Source organism: Hipposideros armiger, unplaced genomic scaffold (assembly GCF_001890085.2).
Source record: "Hipposideros armiger isolate ML-2016 unplaced genomic scaffold, ASM189008v1 scaffold_105, whole genome shotgun sequence".
Classification (NCBI taxonomy): domain Eukaryota; kingdom Metazoa; phylum Chordata; class Mammalia; order Chiroptera; family Hipposideridae; genus Hipposideros; species Hipposideros armiger.
The window spans coordinates 1,210,328-1,225,749 of NW_017731455.1; the positions used below are offsets into that span (position 1 = coordinate 1,210,328).

The 15,422-nt window shown below is 35.5% G+C and overlaps 1 protein-coding gene across 3 annotated transcripts in view; it reads left to right on the forward strand.

Moving 5' to 3' along the window:
* Positions 1-15,422, forward strand: part of SHOC2 (SHOC2 leucine rich repeat scaffold protein) — a 65,493-nt gene that overhangs the window by 20,987 nt on the left and 29,084 nt on the right. The window lies entirely within an intron of this gene.

A 15,422-nucleotide genomic window follows, 5' to 3' on the forward strand; every position in this document is an offset into this window, starting at 1 on the left:
TTATTACGTATCTTTTTATTATAGCCATTCCATGACTATGAAGCGGTATTCTATTGTGGTTTTGATTTTGTAGTTCTCTGATGACTATAGACTTGTTCTTAAATGTTGAAAGCTATCTTTTATTATAAAGGAAAGACAGAAACAGTTATTTTCTGTGATGCGAATCTTGCTTTACTGCTTTTTAAATAAAATCCCTAAAATCGTGAGCTCCTTTGAGAATATTTATAAAATAAGACCCAAGCACAAAGATAAAGTAAAATGGAAATTTGACCTTTTTTAAAGTGTTACACACGTGTAATATAATTTGACTTATTGCTGAAACCCATAAGAGAATTTTCAATCCAAAATATATGCTAATTATCATTTTGTTAAACTTCGCATTTATACATATTAGATCCACATTATTATAGATATATATTAGATTTATATTCATATTGAATGATTCTCTGTTTCATGAGTATACTGCTTTTAATTATACCATCCAATTTGTGTTCAGCAGTATACTTGAGAGATGTGAGAAATTAGCAGTTTTTGAAATAATAGCCTACTATTTAGTTTAAACAGTATATTTAGAATTTAACCATTGTGCAAGGTTGTATTGTGCTGCTGCCTTTATAGGGAAATTATATTAAAATCAGAACCCCTATCTGTTTAAGCACTAATGGCATCTTTATTAATGCAATGTGATTTTATACCAGTGATAAATATTCACATGGGTGAACACTGGCAGAAAACATCATAAAAGGATACTGAACAGACAGTACATGTAAGCATAGGAAGAGCCAGAGATACTATATCAGAGTAGCCAAGAAAACGCTACATTTGGTAATATTTATTTACTTTTCGCCTTTTGTATAAGGCATGTCTTTTTGTGTTAAGTAGATAGATGGAAACCTTAGTTATTGCTTTCTCTTACAGATCAGTGTTCCATTCTTCCCACCCATACCTCCTTTCACCATTTGTAATCTTGAAAGAGACTCTTCATTGTACACCAAGAGAGTCAAGAAATCATGTTTTCAGAGAGAAAACAGGAAATAACCACTGTCTCCCTCCCAAACTGGTTCCTTGGAGTTTCATGTTGGAGATGTGATTTTGTAAAACAATTTTTTAGGCCTCGGTGAATTAGAGTGAGGGCCATCAGGTAGTGAGTTTGAATAATTAATCAATGTAGTTCAGGAGACTCTGGACAATGAAGTTTTTTTTTTTTTTTAAAGATTTTTATTGGGGAATTGGGGGGATGGGAACAGTGCTGGGGAACTGGGGGAAGGGGAACATACAAGTTGCTGTCATTTTTGTTCTTCAATCTAGTTGTGGAGGATGTTGCTTCACTGGCCCAAGTTGGCACCATCATTGTGCTCTTCCCGGGTGAGGCAGATCAGTCGCGGGCTTCTGGACAGCCGCTCACTGCGGCTGCTGGCTGCTCACGCTGGCTGCTGGCTACACACGGTAGCCCATGGCAACCCACTGCCAAAGGGGCTGCAGCCTACGCTGCCGTCGCCGGTGACTCACAGCAGCCCAGCTCCAGTTTGAGCTGTTGTTCAGCATCTTAGCTGTGGAGGGCAGTGTCACTGGCCCTCATATGTGGGATCCGAACCGGGGCCCTCTGGCATCCCAAGCGAGTTCTTAACCATCGCGCCACTCGGCCGGCCCTGGACAATGAAGTTTTAAAGAATTTTGTTCTTCTAGGAAGGAAGTGGTTATTCTTTGACACCAGAAATAAACTCCATCTTTGTCTCTTACTAATATTCCTACAATATATTTTCCTTCATTGAATTATGGCCTAGTTTAGGATTTCTCTTTCTTTAAAGCTTCATTTACCCTTATTTATTATTCTTTATGAAACAGCTAAGTTAGAGGCATTTAAAAAAAATCTATTCTTCTACATTGTGTATTCAATAAAATGTTACATCATTTATATAGTATATACAATTTCACATGAATTCCTCAAAATAACCCTTTTTGCATAGGGGAATGGTCTGATATGTTAAAGTATATGCTTTTTCAGAACCCAGATCATTTTTAGCCATTTAAAAAACAACTCTTACAGCATTCAGATATATGAAAATGTTGAATTAACAATTGTTTTTTTTTCCTATTTGGCTTAGTAACACTTATTGAAATGAAAACCGATTCTCTATACTGTGGTATTGCAGTGTTACATTTTATAAGTCAAATAATATATAATCAATATATAATAAATGCATATATAATCAATATCTATAAAAATACAAAGAACAGAATGAGCAAATTTTTTTAAGTTGAAGGATCTTAGAGATTTTAACTCTCAGTTATGTAATTTTCTGTGAACTATTGTAGACAATAAATGGTAGGTTTTCAGTGAATGTGCCTTGAAGTGAATTTAATGTAGCCCAATACTGTTACTCATTTTTCAGTATTAACTCAAATTGTAACCTTCAATCCCTAAAATTCTTGAAATTCTCCCAGGACTGCCAGGGGTTTTACAATTGCTTTCATGGTCCAGGTAACATTATTTAATGATCTCATTTGGGTATTTTGTACAAGTGTTAATGAGTAACTTAGTTTGGTAGGAAAAGAAATCAGGAAAGGGCATTCAGAGTTGTTAATCAATAACTCCTTTTGACTGGGATTCAGTACGAAACCTTAGAGACCTAGAAATGAACTGTTAACTTAGTTTATTGTTATCAAATTGTCATGTCTTTCATTGAACAACAAAAACCTGGAAAAGTTTATTATTATTATTGCTAAAGGAAGCAGTAGGAGAACAGAGAAAATAGCACTTGAGCCATCTGAGGATTTCATAGGATACCACTGACTTCCAGTACTGCGAGGTATGGGGAAGAGGGCAATTATTGTACTCTAATGACAGCATGCTACCCATTCAAAGGAATATAGACACTTGTCCAAGTTGCTTAATTGCAGAAGCAGTTGCTTAAAGAGCTACTGAAGTCTTCCTTGCAATGAAACAGAGAATAAGCCTATAAGGCAAATTTAAATAATGTATAAATTCTGACTTAAGTCCCTAAATCTATTCAAGCTTATGTCATAGGTATTTCCAGCCCTTGTTAATATGTAGTTTTTTTTTTAAGATTTTTATTGGGGAATTGGAGGGATGGGAACAGTGCTGGGGAATTGGGGGTAGGGGAACAGACAAGTTGCTGTCTTTTTGTTCTTCAGTCTAGTTGTGGAGGACGTTGCTTCACAGGCCCAAGTTGGCACCATTATTGCGCTCTTCCCCTGGCGAGGCAGATCAGTCACCGGCTTCTGGACGGCCGCTCACTGCGTCTTAAGGGCCGCTCACGCTGACTGCTGGCTACACACGGTAGCCCACGGCAACCCACTGCAGGCAGGGGCTGCAGCCTATGCCGTCCCCAGGGACTCACAGCAACCCAGCTCCAGGTTGAGCTGTTGTTCAGCATCTTAGCTGTAGAGGGCAGTGTCACTGGCCCTCATATATGGGATCCGAACCGGGGCCCTCTGTCGTCCCAAGCCAGCTCTTAACCAATGCGCCACTTGGCTGGCCCTTAATATGTAGTTTTACAAATAAATGTATTTTAGTAAGATTTGATGTGATTTTTATAGAGCTAAGCTTTGAATGTTTGAAAAACATCCCTATAAGTTCAGGAATAAGAGTTACTTTTAAAATGTAAGCATCCTTAATGTGAGTCAAATGATAGTATAGGGGAAGGTCAAAACTCATGAAACAAACCTAAATTATTTATTTACCAATGTTTAAGTGCCTATTAGATACATTGTAATAGGGCCTTTTTATATGTTTTTAGATTTAATTTATTAAAATTTTGTTAAGGATTTTCACATCTATATACATCATGGGTATTGATCTATAATTTTTTTTTTAAGTAATGGTTTGCTATTAAGGTAATGCTAGCTTCATATCAGTATGAGTTGGGAAGTGTTCCCCTTTTATATTCTGGAAGAGTTTGTGTAGAATTAGTATTATTTTCTCAAATGTGTAGAAGAATTAGTTACTATATAATCTAGGACTAAGGGTTTCTTTGTAGGAAGGGTTTTAATTACTATTTTAATTTAGTTAATAGATATAGAGTTACTTGGGTTTTCTATTCTCAATTGAATTTTGGTACTTTGAATCTGTCAAAAAGCATTTGTTTTATATATTTGTTTAATTTTTTGCATAACATTCATAACAGTTCTTCATTATTCTTTTAATGTCTGTAAAAAATGTAATTGTGTCCCTCTTTCATTCCTGATATTGGTAATATGGGTCTTCTTTCTTTGCTTGATTAGTCTGGCTAGAGGTGTATTAGTTTTATCCGTCTTTTAAAAAAAAATTGCTTTTGGTGTTCTTTTTTCCCTAGTATTTTTGTTTTCTTTTTCTGTCATTTTGTTTTGTGCTCCTTAATATTTATTTCTTTATTACTTTGTTTAATATGCTCTTCTTTATCTACTTTCTTAAATTGTTAGACTGATTTTAGAATTTTTCCTTATGCAGTTGATCCTTGAACAACATGGGTTTGAACTGCTTAGGTCCATTTATGTGTAGATTTTTTTCAATAACTATACAGTTGGCCTTCTGAAACCCGGGGGGGTTTCACATACAGGGGTTCAACCAACAAAGGACACAAAACAATATTTCCCATCTGTGAATGTGGAGGGTGGACTATGTACTGTTCTGCACCATTTTATGTAAGGGACTTCAGCATCCGGGGAGTCCTGGATACTCAGGTACGACTGTTGTTAAGTTTTAGGTAGGGGGAGTTCAAAAGTTTTACATGGATTTTTTGACTGTGCACGGATTGGCACTCCTTACCTCCCCACCTCCCCTGTGTTGTTGTTCAAGGGTCAATTAATGGTATAAGCATTTATAGCTATAAATATCCCTCCAAGCACTATTTTTGCAGCAGCACACAACATTTTGATGTGTTCTATTTTCATTATTGTTCAGTTCAAAATATTTTCTAAATATCTCTTGTTATTCTCTCACCTGTGGATTATTTAGAAGTGAATTGTTCAATTTCCAAGTATTTGAGAGATGTTTTCAGATATTTTTCTGTTACTGATTTATAAAATATAGTGTCTTGGTAAATGTTCTATTAATATATACAGTTGAAAACAATGTGCATTATGCTATTTTTTGGAGGAAGGTCAAGTTGGTGGATAATGTTGTTCATTTCTTCTAGACCCCTGTCAATTTTCTTTCAATTAGTGAGAAATGAGTGTCGAAATAGCCAATTATAATAGATTTGTCTTTCTCCCATCAGTGCTATTATTTTTTGCTTCTTATATTTTGAAACTTTGTTATTAGTTGTATATATACTTAGGATTTTCTTTTCTTTTTGATGAGGTGACTTATTATGAAATGTCTGTCTTTATCTCTGCTAATAGTCCTAGTAATATTTCTTTTTCTAAATTCCATTTTACCTGATATTAATTACTGCCACCCAGTCTTTCTTATTGATTGGTGGATGCTTGCATTGTATATCTTTTTTTCATTTTTGATTTTTACTTTTTTATGTCTTTATACTTAAATAATGGTTTCTTGTAGACAGCATATAGTTAGGTTTGGTGTGTTTTTATCCTGTTTTCACAGATTTTGCCTTAGTTGAAGGATTTATACCATTTAAATTTAATATAGCTACTATGTTAATATGATTTGGTTTAAATCTACCGTCTGGCTATTTATTTTCTACTTGTTCCTTTTGTTACTTAGTCCTTTTCTCCTCATTTCATGCCTTCTTTTGGATTATTTTTTATAAACTGCATTTATCTTAACTGTTGCTATATTAGTTATACATCTTTATTACTTTTTTTAGTGTCCGCTCTAATATTTCCAGTACATATTATAACAGTCTACATTCAAATAATATTATACAACTTCACATATGCGGTGTGATCCAAAGATACGGTGAATGTTTAAATAAAAAAATTATTACAGTAAAAGACACAATGCCGTTAATCCCCCTCAAAATACTCCCCCTTGCCTTGAAAACACTTATCCCATCATTCTTGCCACTTTATGAAGCAGTTCTGAAAGTCCTTTCATTAGTTACACTGTCGTGGCTGCCTCAGCGTCCTGAATCGATTCAAAACGTTTTTTTTTCATGGCCATTTTGACTTTGGGGAAGAGCTAGAAGTCCCACGGTGCCAGATCCAGTGAATAAGGTGGATGAGGACACACTGCAATGTTTTTATTTGACAGAAATTGCCATATACCAGAAGCGATGTGTGACAGAGCATTGTCATTGATGGAGAATGAAGTAAAGACACTCATGAAAGATTATGCCAATATCTTGTTTTTCCTTATATCTTTTGCTCATTAATTGTAGCATTCATTGGTGTATCTTCCCTGACACAGTTATTTTGTATATGAATGGTGATCTTTTTATTTTCCTTATTCCTTTGTATTTATTAATTGAAATTCTTGTATAAGGAAGAGGTGTCCCTTTTCCCACATTTATTTATTTATTGCTTAATTATATGCAAGTCTAGACTCATTCTATTGTATGAGTTCCAATCCAATATTATTTTTATCATTTTATTGCTCAAATTGTTCCAGCTTTGGTTACTGCAAACTCTTTTAGGTTGGTTCCAGTGCATTTTGGCATGCTATCATCCTTTTCAGTTACCTTTTAAAGAGATAAAAAATATGAGAAAAAAATCTTTAATATTTACCCATCTATTTACCACTTCTAGTACTTTTCATTCTTTGTGTAGATCTCATATTTTCCTTTTGCCCAAAGAACTTCCCTTAATATATATTGTAGTGCAGGTCTTCTCATAATGAATTCTCTAGGCTTTTGTTTGTCTGAAAGCCTTTATTTTGCTTTAATTTCTGAAAGCTATTTTCTTGGTATTGAATTCTAGTTTGACAGCTTTTCTCCTCTTTTTAGTGTTTTAAAGATGTGTCTCGTTTTGTTTTTTTTTGTTTGTTTTAGGTTTTGTTTTGGCTTGCCTAGCTTCTGACAAGAATTTTGCTGTTGTTATCTTTATTTCTGTTTGTAAAGTCTTTTTTTCTCTGTGTATTTTAAATGTTTTTTTCTTTGTGCCTGGTTTCCAGCTATTTGTTTTACAAAGTGCTTCTATTTGGTTTTCTTCATGTATCTTCTGCTTGGAGTTTACTAACTTCTTGGATCCATGAGTTTACAATTTTCATCAAAGGTGGAAAGATTTTAGACATCATTTCTTGAGAATTTTCTGTTTTTCACCCCTTGATTGCTTTTATAATTTCTGGATCTCTACATGTCATACATGTACATTGTATGCCCCACATTATAATGTGTTTTTGGTCGTTGATGTTCATTTTTTGGGTGTGTGTTTATATTAGATTGTTTTTATTGTTATATATCATTTCTCCTTCAGTGTCTAAATCTAGTGTTAATCCCATGCAATGAAATTTTAATTTTAGATATTGTATTTTTAATCTCTATACATTCCATTTGAATGTGTTTTTTTTTGTTTTTTGTTTTTCCTTCTTGAACATATGGAGTTCATTTGTAATAGCTTTTCAATGTCTTTTTTCTTCTAGTTGTGTCATCTCTTACTTCTATCTAGCTTATGGAATAATTTTTTCTCCTGGTTGTGGGTGATACATTCCTGTTTCTTTGCATGCTTGATAATTTTTAATTGGCTGTCTTCATATTTTTACATTGTTGGCTCTTAGATTTTGTTGTATTCTTTCAAATAGCGCTGAACTTTGTTCTGGCGTCCTGTTGAGTTACCTGGAGTCAGTTTGATCCTTTTATGGCTTACTTTCAAGCTTTGTTATGGTGGTTTCAGAGCAGCTTTAGTGTCTAGATCTAACTTAGCCACACTACTAAATTGATACCTTTCTGAGGACTCTTCTTGATGGCACTATATATTATGAGGTCTTTTCTTTCTGCCTTATAGGAACTCAAAACTATTCCCAGCCTGTGTAACTGCTGGGAATTGTATGGGCTACTGCTGGTTCTTTGCTGGTTCTTTGCTCGGCCTTTGGTAATTTCTTTTCACTTACATGCAGATCAGTTCTTAGGCAAAGACTGAAAGGAACTTTTTTTGCAAATTGTACAGATTTATTTGCTTCTCTTCTTTCAAAATTTGCCCCAAATATAGTAGACACGTGGCCCTTCCTAAACTCAGATCTTTCACCACATCTCAGTGAGACTGTTGGCCTTTGATTGGTATTCCTTCCTTGCTTTTTTTATGGCCTGGATCATGCCAGGGAATAACCTGGGGCAATCATGATGCTCACAGTTTCTTTCCTTTACATCCAGGATTACAGTCACATGTATGGTTGTTGTCTGCTGTCTGCAAGCCATTTTCTTATATACAGCAGTCCCCCCCTTATCCGCAATTTCATTTCCTCATTTTCAGCTTCCCTCGGCCAGAAAATATTAAATGGAAAATTCCATTTAATGGAATTAAATGGAAATTTATTTTATGGAAATTAAATTTATTTCCATTAAATGGAAATAAATTTTAAATTGTGTACCTTTCTGAGTAGTATGATGAAATTTCACGCCTTCCCACTCCATCCCACCCAGAACATCAATCATCCATTTCTACAGCGTCTCCACGTTGTATACTCTACTCTCCCATTAGTCAATTAGTAGCCATCTTGGTTATTGGATGGATTGTCGTGGTATCGCAGTGCTTGTGCTCAAGTCACCCATGTTTTATTTAATAATGACTCAAAAGTACAAGAGTAATGATGCTGATGATTCATATAGGCCAGAGAGAAGCTGTAAAGTGTTTCCTTTAAGTAAACGATGAGTATAGTACAATAAGATATTTAGAGAGAAAGAACACATTCATATAATTTTTATTACAATACATGATAATTGTTCTATTTTACTGTTATGGTTGTTAATCTCTTACTGTGCCTAATTTATAAATTAGACTTACTCATAGGCATGTATGCACAGGAAAAAACATAGTAGACTTAGGGTTCTGTGCAATCTGTGGTTTCACACAACCACAGGGGTCTTGGAACACATCCCCTGTGGATAAGGAGGGAATACTGTATTTTGTCCATTTTCTAGTTGTATCATAGCCAGAAGTAGAAGTCAATCTAGTCACTCTTGATTGTGTAGTATAAATGGATGATTTTGTAATGATTATGGATTCTGTTATTGTCCTCTGAAAAGTGTTAAATTTTATTCTGGTAGGTAACTAAATTACTATTGAGTTACTTTGATCTTAACAGAGTCTTGGATTTAGCTCTCTTAGAGTAGTTTTATTTGGTTATGTCCTTAAACTTAGGGCAAATTCCTTAGTCTTTTTTTTTATTTTTTTAAGATTTTATTGGGGGAGGGAACAGTGTTGGGGAATCGGGGGAAGGGGAACAGACAAGTTGCTGTCCTTTTGTTCTTCAGTCTAGTTGTGGAGGACGTCGCTTCACTGGCCCATGTTGGTATTATCATTGTGCTCTTCCCGGGTGAGGCAGTCGTTTGCCGGCCATTGGACAGCGGCTAACGGTAGCTCACGAAAGCTCACACCAGCTGCCGGCCAGCCCCGCTGCAGCCTATGCTGTCGCTGGCGACTCATGGAAGCCCGCTCTAGGTCGAGAGTTGTTCACCGTCTTAGCTGTAGAGGGCGCAGTGTCACTGGTCCTCATGTGAGATCCGAACTGGGGCCCTGCTGCTCAGAGCTGGCATCCCAAGCCAACTCCTAACCAACACGCCACTTGGCCAGCCCCAAATTCCTTAGTCTTGAGATTGGTCTCTACTTCTATGCTATCCCCTTTTGGGATTTTGTTTCCTGACCCTTCTAACTTGGCAGGACTGAAATGCGAAAATCTTACCCATAATGCTTGGCAGCTGTCAAATTTTCTGCTTGGCTCTTCTAGCTTCTGTTTCCCCCCTGGGGTCCTTTCAGTTTGCTCTCCCATAGGTGTATTTTTGGAGTCAGTCAAAAATTTGAGGGTCGTGTATGCAGGTTTTGGGACTCCATTCTTTGTAGTTTTCCTTCTTTCCAGAGTATCCAACCTTGAATTCTAGCCACCGTCATAACTCTGGACCTTGTACTGTGGTTTCTCAGGCCAATAGAACTCTGGCTTTCTACTTGAGATTTATTTTCCACAGGCTGATTTGTAAGTAACTTCATGGTAAAAGGCTTACAAATGTGGATCTCACCCAGTGTGATTCCTATGTGACTTATCTACTGTTGTGTAACAAATTACTCTTAAAAAAATAGCCCTTGAAACAACACTCACTTATTATTTTACATTTCTTTGGTTCTAAAACAGGCACAGCTCAACTGGATCTTCTGATTCAGAGTTTCTCACAAGGTCTCGATCAAGGTGCTGGCCGGGGCTGGGGTGTCATCTGAAGGCTTGTCTGGGAAAGGATTCATATCCAAGCTCATGTGGCTGATGTCAGGGTTGATGCACTAAGGGCTTTAATTTCTTGCTGGCTGCTGGCTGCCATTGGTTCTGTGGTCCTCTAATATGGCAGCTTGCTTGATCACAAGTTACAAGCTGAGAAGGCAATAGAGAGAGTACTAGCAAAATGGAAGTCACAATAGTAACCTAATTGCAGATGTGACATCTCATCATCTTTGCCATATACTCTTCATTAGAAGCAAGTCACTAAGTTCAGCCCTCACTCAAGGGGAGGGGTAATTATATACAGTGTATACAGTTGTATATGAGGCAAGGTCATTGGGGCCATCTTGGAAATCTGCCTGCCACAATTCTCTTTTTGCAAGAGTTGAATTCTCTCCAGTTTCAGTTTGCTTTTGGTTTCTCTGCATGCTTTTATAGTGTTTTTTTTTTAAATAATTTATCCAGAGCTTAAATAATTTATCTAGGACTCACCATTACCTTTAGCCAGAAGCTCAGTGTTTGACTCTTGGCAGATAATAACCCCAACTCCCTCTTTAGGACAAAAGTGTCCTATTGTAACATATTCTTCATATCTGTTTTATTTTTTCCTAATTAACCATTAGTTAGTTTACCTTAGATGTCTCACTGGTACCTCCAATTCAGCATGATCTAAATATAACTTCTTGCCAAAAACTTGCCTTCCTTTCGGATTCCATTTCTCTCTTAATTATGTCATTATCTTCTCTGTCAACCCAGGTTCAAGCTCTTCAAATCAGAGGATTTTTATTTTATGTTCTAGTTGTAGTTAGGGTGTGGCCTACTCACCAGACTGTCGTGGACCACAAATTTTTTGTTACCAGTTTGCCACATGTTAACAGAAATTGCAAGTAAACATTTAGAATGTTGTATAACAATTGGACATTGCTCCAACATCCAAGCATCCAATTGTGTATTTTACAAAATATTGGCTCACAACAAATTGGGAAAAAAACAAAACCCCCAAACTGGACCTTCACCATATATAATTTGCAGATCACTGTTCTTATCGCTTTTTCCACCTCTCCTAGTAGCTGTTGTAGTGGGCCTGTTCATCCCACTGCTATTGATTCAGTGTAGGCCCTCATCATTTCTTGTGGGCTATTGTAGCAGCTTGCTAATAGACTGCTTCTTACATAGTTCTGCCTTCTCCAATCCATCCTTTCAAATCTATGAGAAAATAATCTTTTTAGAACAGTATTCTGATTATCATGCTTTGTTTAAAATTTTTAAATTGTACTTTAGTACCTGATCAAAAAGGTCCAGATTCCTTAGTTTGATATTTAAGACTCCCGGCCCCTCCCCTCCCATGCCCTGTGTTTCAGTTTAAATATGTTCATGGTTTCCCTCCTCAACACTTTTTCCAATTTCTTTTCCCTGCTTTATTTTTGTTTACAGCAGATGTCATTTCCTATCTCTGTCTTCTTATTTTCTGACTCCCCACTCCATGCACATTAGAATGTAAGCTCCATGAGAATAGAGACTTTGTTTTGTTTACTGCTTAATCTCCTGTAGGTGCACAATAAGTTTTTCTTAAATGAATAAGTGAATGACATGGTCACCTTAAAGAATTTTGACCTTGAATGGCCTTGAAGATTCAAAAGAATGGCTCTTTAATGGTGAAAATTCGTTAGCAGAGTCCTCTCCAGCTTCTCTCAAATTACATATAGTTTAACGCTAATTTTAAGTTTCATGAGAATAAGTATTTAGCATATTGTAGTTTCTTTGTGTCTTTAGTGCCTAGTATTGTGCCTGGTAAAGAGAATACGCTCATAAGAATTTTTTTGTCTGACTGAATTAATGTTCTTATAGCAATCATTTATCTTCTGTTATGTTTTAGAGACATAGTATATTCAAATGTTTGTATGATAATATTCCTTAATTATTGGTTAAACCGCACAGATTTAGTTTCATCATTTATTAATAAAATATTCATTAAGCTTCTATTCTGAATAAAGCCATATATTAAATATATTTACATAATAAAAGTCAACGATTATTCTAAAATAAGGTGTGAAAAAATAGAAACTTGGAAAAGTGCTAAATAATCCTCAGGAATTTGGTATTAAGCATTTTAATTACCTGTAGTCTCCAGAAACGGGGAGGGGAGAACAAAACTTTTCTCCCCCTAAAACTGCCCTTTTGTTGTTTCATGAATGTTAAGTTTTACATCCCAACTATCTAACTCGTGGATGTCAGGGACCATGTGCCCCACTGCTTTTGCATGTGGATTACTGCCTTTCTGTATTACAAAAATGAAAATGAGTTTAATATGTTAGCGTAACCTGGGAGACTGTATTGCTTAGAGAAGCAGCAGGAAGAATTCCAACATGAGATTAGTCAGTGATGTCACTTTTGAGAAGGGATGTGTCCAGCATGCTTCATTGTCTGGATGAAGAGTAATGTCATGCTTTGAAAGTCTTGGATACAGCCTGCAGTGTTTGCCTCCTCTAAAGACAAGACAAATGGAAAGTAAATTTTTCAAATGGAATTAGACTTTAGATGTCATACTGCTGAGGTTGAGAAGTCATGAATGTAGCAGTAATTGACCTGAGTGAGCGCATAGCTGTTCCGTATGGGTTAAAGTTAGCTGTCATATCCTTCCAATTTGCTTTATTTACTTGCTTGGACTCTATATACTTTTGGGTTTATACATTTTCCTTTAGAGTATTGGAATTTACGTTAGTGGGAACTAAAACCACTTGAAGTATGTATTGGAAAAGATGATAAATTCAAAAAATGTTTTATTACTTCTGGCATGAAGAGTATTAGAATCCAAATGTAATTTTCTCCAGTTACCGTCGCTTATCTTTCAGTTAAGGTGTTGCTATGTACTAAGTAAGCACTTTACTAGATATGGAGGAAATAAGCAGGTGCATACACTTTAAGGATTATTTGGTGGAGAATTCTTCCATTTATCATTATGTAATGCTTTCTGTATATCCCTGGTAATTTTCCTTGAAGTAGACTTTGTCTGAAATGAATGTAGCTACTCCAGCTTTCTTTTGATTAGTTTTAGCATTGTATGTCTCCATCCCTTTAACCTACCTGTGTCTGTATTAAAGTGAGTATTTTGAAGAAACAAGAGTTGGGTCTTGTTTTTTTATCCACTCTGCAGTCTCTGTCTTTTATTTGGTGAATTTAGATTATTCACATTTAAAGTGCTTATTGATTTAGTTGGCTTAATAGCAACTATATTTGTAACTGTTTTCTATTAGTTGAACTTGTTTTTTATTTCTTTTTTGTCTCTCACCATTTTTCTTCCTTACCCTGGTTATAATTGAGCATTTTATACTATTCCATTTTCTCCTTAGCATATCATTTATACTTCTTCAAGTTTCTTTTTGTTTGTATGTATTTCTGTGGTTGCCCTGGAGTTTTGCAGTATGTATTTACAGCTTATATAAGTCCACTTTTAAGTAACACTAGACCACTCCAGGGGTAGTATGGCCATCGTGTAACAGAATATTCCCAATCCTCCCTCCTATCCCTTATAACATTGCTGACATTCATTTCATTTATCCTTACTTAATCTAAAATCACTCAATGTATTGTTGCTATTAGTACTTTGAACAAACTGTTACCTGTTAGATCAATTAAGAGTAAGAAAATAAAAAAAAATTTTTTTAAGGAACTAAAAAAATTTAATTTCTTCCCTAATGCTCCTCTTTTTTATGTAGATCCAGGTTTCCAACATACATCATTTTCCTTCTTTCTGAAAACTTTTAAAATATTTCTTGCAAGAAAGGTCTACTGTGACACATTTCTTAGTTTTTATCTCGGAAAATTTTTATTTCTCCCTTAGTTTTGAAGGATAATTGCATTTTTTTTCTCTCTCAACACTTTAAATATTTCATTCCATTCTCTTATTGCCTACATGGCTTCTGAAGAGAAGTCTAATGTAATTCTTATCCTTGTTTCTCTATAGGTAAGATGTCTTTTCCCTCTAGCTTCTTTCAAAATTTTCTTTGTCTTTGATTTTCTGCAGTTTGAATATGATATACCTAGGTGAAACAGGAGGGGATTTTTCTCTTACCTCCACCCAGAGCATCTGGGGTGGGTCTCTTGGAGGTAAAGCACAAAGTTTCCAATTTCGCCACATCTTTGCCAACTTTTGTTATTTTCTGGGTTTTGTGTTTTGTTTTTTTTAAATTTTATTGGGGAACAGTGTGTTTGTCCAGGACCCATCAGCTCCAAGTCAAGTAGTTGTTTCAATCTAGTTGTGGCGGGCACAACTCAGTGGCTTATGTGGGGATCGAACTGGCAACCTTGGTGTTATGAGTACTGGGCTCTAACCACTTGAGCTAACCGCCGCCCCTATTTTCAGTTTTTTAATTGTAGCCAAACTAATGGATGTGAAGTGGAATCTCCTTGTGGTTTTGATGTGCGTTTCCCTGATGATTAGTGATGCTGAGCATCTTTTCACGTGCCTGTTGACCATTTGTATATCTTTGGAGAAATGTCTGCTCAAGTTCTGTGCCGACTTTTAGATTGGGTGGTTTTTTTTGTTGTTGAATTGCAGGAATTCTTTATATATTCAGGATATAATCCCTTGGCAGTTATATGATTTGCATATGCTATCTCCTCTTCTGTGGGTTGCTCTTCACTTTCTTGATAGTGTCCTTTGATGCACGTAAGTTTTTAATTTTGATGAAATCTATTCTTCTATTATCTCTTTTTTGCCTGTGTTTATTTTTGGCTTAATAGTGTGTCCTACACCATTTTTCAGAGTTTTATGCACTTTATTTGCTCATCTTACTGTTTTCAGCATCTTTAGCTTTAAAAAAAAAAAAAGGAAAACAGGAGCGAATTAATATACCTGTTATAAATGATAAAGTTTTTGAAGACAAAAAATATTAAGTTGTTGATACAGCCCTTTCAACCAGAATGAGAAGAAATATACCTTATTTTCTATCTTTTTACAGTACTATTACATTAAGAAGCAGTTTTAGATTTATATATCTCAATTTACATATTTATATAACATCAGAATATGCCTATTTGAGAGCATATATATATTTATTTTTTATTATTTTTTTTATTGTTAGTTTCAGGTGTACAGAACAATGCAATAGTTACCCTTTTCACCCTCACAAAGTAACAACCCCCCTCCCCCCATGTATTG